General features: G+C 50.5%; 1 long non-coding RNA gene across 1 annotated transcript; it reads left to right on the top strand.

The window, feature by feature from the left end:
* Positions 1 to 348: 348 nt before the first annotated feature.
* Positions 349 to 4914, top strand: LOC141041750 (uncharacterized). The gene is made up of 2 exons (XR_012203207.1): positions 349 to 1649; positions 4614 to 4914. It is a non-coding gene; the product is annotated as an uncharacterized lncRNA (long non-coding RNA).
* The last annotated feature ends 310 nt before the right edge of the window (positions 4915 to 5224 follow it).

The following is a 5224-nucleotide window of genomic DNA, read 5'->3' as shown; positions in this document are numbered from 1 at the left end:
TTGTCTGAGCAGCGATAAATCCCTGCTTAAGTAAGCACCTCGGTGTACAACTCTGTCAGTAAGACCCTGTTACTATTGTTGATGACATTCCGGTAACCACCGATGGACGAGAACTTTGCCTATTGGTCCGCCTCGTCTTATGAGCAGGAAAATGGTTATATTCGTCCCATGCCCTTGGTACCAAACTTTGTTGCGAACATAACTGAAAGGCTATCCTCTGACCTGCCTTGCTATCATGACCGTTCAAGATGGTAGCGCCTTCCTGCATTTAACCCACATGGTGGGCCCATAACCCACAGTTCCACAAGATCGAAACCTGACTCTCTTGTACACCCTTGTTTCTAAGGTTATTTCTCACGCTTGGCTTCATATGAAAATCCCGGGCCGCCTTCCGACAGGCGATCTATTCTGGTATCAGACGCAATACTTATTACCATTTCTCTGAACCCCTTTCACCCCTTGTTTCAGGCAACAAACGATTGCCTACCCGGTTGAAGCTTCTTATTGCACCTCCTTACCTTGCTCTCGACGTCTTTCTTGAATTTCGACTCGAGAGGTGCCTCTATGCCACGTTCACTGAGATGAACCCCCAGGTACCTGTCTTATGTTGAGCTTCATCCTTCCCGAGTCTTTTCCCCCTTACTCCACCCCTTAAATCTCGGGACGAGATTTCTTGTAGTGGAGGAGATTTGTAACACCCCCAGTGTCATGCTACAGTAACCCTCTGTGATTAAGCTAATCATTTTACTAAACAATGCTTGATCACCTTTGATTCAAATATCCTTTGAAATTTCCACTTTCAAATCAAATTCAATTTGCAAGTGAAATATGGAGTTGCACAACAGGTGCTGCAAATAGTTCATCTTTTACCCAAAATTTCATAACATTTAATTGTTAAGGAATACAACATCACCTCCAAGCCAAGATGGACTATAGCAAATCTAAAACAGTGCCAAATCAGCAAATTAATTGCTTTTCCATTTATGCAAAATTCCAACAGCTTCAATTAGATTCCAAACTTTTTGTGGCAGTGCACAATATTTCTTTGAATTTGTTTTGGCCTGCGGCATATTTTTGCAAAGTCATTTGTGGCTAAAAGAAAATGCAAAAGCTACTCGAAAAAAAGCAAAACAGAAAAAAAAAGGAAAAGGCCTATCTACTACTGTGCACTTGTAGCCCATTGCTACAGTGCACAACCCAGCCCACCAACCAGCCATCTGCTTCCTATCTGTACAGAAGCCATGGCGTGGAGGCCATCCACGGCCACCACGGCTCGATGGCCACCACGCACGCGATAGTGCCACCCCTCGGCCTATAAGTGCGTCCCCTGAAAACCCTAGATCGAGCTCTTTCATTCCCCCCTTGTTCCCCCTTCGCCCCCTTCCTCTACTGCTCGAATTTTGAGCTAGAAGAAACCGCGATCACCGCTGCCACATGGTCATTGTCGCGGCCACCGACGTCTCCGACGTGCGGGAGCACGTCAGGAGGTCCGCCGCGGCCAGATTTGTCTGTCCCGGGGACCAGCTCACGCCGAGACGCCCTCGAGCCGACATCGTCTTCATCTTCTTCGTCTGGTCGTCACAACCTCGCCGTCGATGCGTCTGCTTCGGCGCCTCCCTGACCTCCCCGAGCACGCCAACAGAATCACCGTGAGCTCCTCCCTCGGATCCCCTTTTGCCCCCTTTGTTTTGCACGCCGTAGGCCGCTGTCACCGTTGTGCCCGAGCTCCCGCGTACGCGTACGTGTGTGCGTGCTGCCGATGTTCTGCCTCTTCTCCTTGTGCTGATATGCTGCTACTGGTTGTTGCTCGCCACAAGTGCCCACTGCTGCTGCTCTTAACTGCTGTTGTCGCTACGTGCTGCCATTGCTTGTTGTTGTTGCTGCTTGCCCGCCTTGCTCGCCTCCTCCTACTGCTGGCCGCCGCCGCTGCTACCTAGCGTTGCCGCCGCTCGTCTCCTGCACCGCCGCTGCGCTGCCGCGCTCCGCGCGATCGGCCGCCCCGCCCGCGCCTCCCCCACTTGCCACCACCGCCTGCAGCTTCTTTCCATCCCCACACGCAAACTCCGCCACCGCCGCTTGCCCGCGAGGCCGCTTCTCTGCAGCCGCCGCGGTCGTGCTTGCCGCCGTCGATTTCGGCCGCCCCGGCACGAACCGCGGGCAACAACTGGCTCTCCTTGCCGCGGGCTTTCGAACGCCCCTAACCACGCGTCCGGCCGACGCCGGAGTTGGCCGGATGGTTGTCGCCGCCGTCCTTCGTTAGCTCCGGCGGTTAGCCGCCGTCAACTGCCCACATTGCGTCGTTTAGCGCTAATTAATCCCCCTGCTAACCCTCTCACTGACAGCCTGGCCCCACCTCACTATTAATCTTTTTAGATTAGCTAAAACCGCTGTTAATAGTCACTGTCACTAACCAGTGGGTCCCCTTGACCAGTTTGACCAGTCAAAGTCAATAGTTGACTGCTGACTGTACATGTTGACTGGGTAGTGGACCTGGTCAACTGATCCCACCTATCAGCCCCTCAGTGCATAGCTGGGTGCACTACACCGGGTGCACCTAGCCGTTTCGCTTTTATTTCTGAATTAGATTAATTTCAAAAAATGTTTAATCTTTGGAAATTCACATAAATTAATCCGTAACTTGGATGAAAAAGTTTTATATATGAAAGTTGCTCACAAAAATCCAACGAATCCGGATACGCGATCCTTTTACCTGTCAGATGCCTCTAACTATCTGAACATGGAACATTCCCCCTCCGGTCATCTGTCTGACACAGGTCCGGAACCGGGAAAACATTCCCGGTTTAATTCCCCCTCCACCTTTATCGTGTAGCCATACGTTAGGTCACACCCGGCACATCTTATTGCCATGTTATGCTTTGTGGTGCTATGTTTTCTTTATATTTACTGTTTCTTCCCCCCTCTTCTCTCCGGTAGACCCCGAGACCGATGTTGCCGCTGTGATCGACTACGTCACCGACGACCCCTCCTTGCCAGATCAACCAGGCAAGCCCCCCCCCCTTTGATCATCCTGATATCTCCCATTCCATTCTCTCATGCTTGTATTAGATTTTGCTACTGTTATTGTTTGCTCCTATTCTGATGCATAGCCTGCTTTTGTAACCTGCCCATTGTTACCTACCTGCTTATCCTGAACTGCTTAGTATAGGTTGGTTAGTGATCCATTAGTGACCCCCACCTTGTCCTTGTTGCCCCTGATTCATCATTGAAGACCCGATCAACGGGATCGAAGACCAGGCCCCGGCACCGCACATCACTTTCCCCTTAGTTGCTCGACACTACTGAGTTACTATTAAGTGCCGAGGGTGAGACCTCTACAACACTTCTGATGTTAACCCTGTAGTGTAGCTATTCGGTCGTGGTCATCGGGGGTGATTCCGCCTTAACCACTTCCGATACGACTTTGTCGTGCAACCCCTCAAGTGTGAACCTCGGGGGTGGTTCCTCTTACGTTCACCTTGATGATTACATCGAGTGGAATTCACCGGGGGTGATTCCTCGGGTTTTCCCCTTGATGTTTGGACACACGGATACTTGGACTTTACAGCTCTTTCTTGGAAAGGCAGGTCGACCCTGAGGGGTACCCGCGAGTGATGTGGAGTCGGGTTGATCTGGAAGGTGTACGCGAGATACTTACGAGGCGTGGCCGGGCATTCTTAGCCCTTGCCGCAAGTCCTCGAGACGGGGCAATCGGGTCACATCTTTCGTGAGTCTCTGCTTGTTACCGCGTGCTCCTAATCCACTACGATTTGGATATTTGATCCGAGGGGCCTCTGGCCTGATAGCACTAACCATCACGTGGGCATAGTATGGGCGTTCCGCGTCGTATACATCAGCCGAAGCTTAATAGACGTCAGCGACTGAGCGGCGCGCGCCGGGTTGGACTGCGTAAGCACCTGCCTTTTTGAAGGAGGTAGCTAGGTCTGCTCACCGGCCGCGTACGCGACGTGCAGGAGTTCCCGGGGTGATGGCCCATCACCCCTGGGAGCATAGGTTTAGTCTGGCGTGCTGACCTCTCTATTAAGCCTAGGTCGGGTTGCGGCGTATTGTTTGGCCGAGGCCGGGCATGACCCAGGAAAGTGTGTCCGGCCGGAGTTAATTGAGCGTGGTGGGTAAGTTGGTGCACCCCTGCAGGGAAGAAAATATCTATCGATAGCCTGTCCTACGGTAACGGACACTTGGAGTTGTATCCCGATCGATACAACTAGAACTGGATACTTGTGATGAGAATTGGATTGTGATGAGAAATGGATAGTATGGCTCTGGGATTGCTTTCTCGCAGGGAGTCGAGAAAGGATCTCTGGCCGAGGTTGATAACACTTCTACTACTTTACTTTATGCTACTCTACTCCCTCCTGTTGCTGCAAGATGGTGGTTTCCAGAAGATGCTAGTCTTCGATAGGCTAGGCTTTCCCCTTCTCTTCTGGCATTCTGCAGTTCAGTCCACATGTACTACCCTTTTCATTGACACTGATGCATATGTAGTGTAGATCCTTGCTTGCGAGTACTTTGGATGAGTACTCACGGTTGCTTTGCTCCCCCTTTTCCATTCTTCTTGCTCCCCCTTTTCCATTCTTCTTGGATGTCGCAACCAGATGGTGGAGCCCAGGATCCAGATGCCACCTTCGACGACAACTACTACTACACTGAGGGTGCCTACTACTACGTGGAGGCCGCCGACGACCAGGAGTAGTTAGGAGGCTCCCAGGCAGGAGGCCTTGCCTTTTCGATCGTTGCTACTTTTGTGCTAGCCTTCTTAAGGAAAACTTGTTTAACTCATGTCTGTACTCAGATATTGTTGCTTCCGCTGACTCTTGTGTTTTCGAGCTTATGTATTCGAGCCCTCGAGGCCCATGGCTTGTAATATAAAGCTTGTATTATTTTATTTTGTGTCTAGAGTTGTGTTGTGATATCTTCCCGTGAGTCCTTGATCTGGATCGTACACATTTGCGTGTATGATTACTGTACGATTGAATCGGGGGCGTCACACACCACGAGTATTCAATTGCAAGACATATATCAAGTGTTCTCAAATCCATAAAAGTATTCAATCCGATAACAACGAAATATCAAAGGGAAAACTCAATTCATCACAACAAGATAGAGAGGGGAAAACACCATATGATCCGACTATATTAACAAACCCCGCGATACATCAAGATCGTGACATCTCAAGAACATGAGAGAGAGAGATTAAACACATAGC

The sequence above is a fragment of the Aegilops tauschii genome, chromosome 1 (genome assembly GCF_002575655.3).
Source record: "Aegilops tauschii subsp. strangulata cultivar AL8/78 chromosome 1, Aet v6.0, whole genome shotgun sequence".
NCBI classification, from domain to species: Eukaryota; Viridiplantae; Streptophyta; class Magnoliopsida; order Poales; family Poaceae; genus Aegilops; species Aegilops tauschii.
This window is presented reverse-complemented; position numbering and strand designations above follow the sequence as displayed.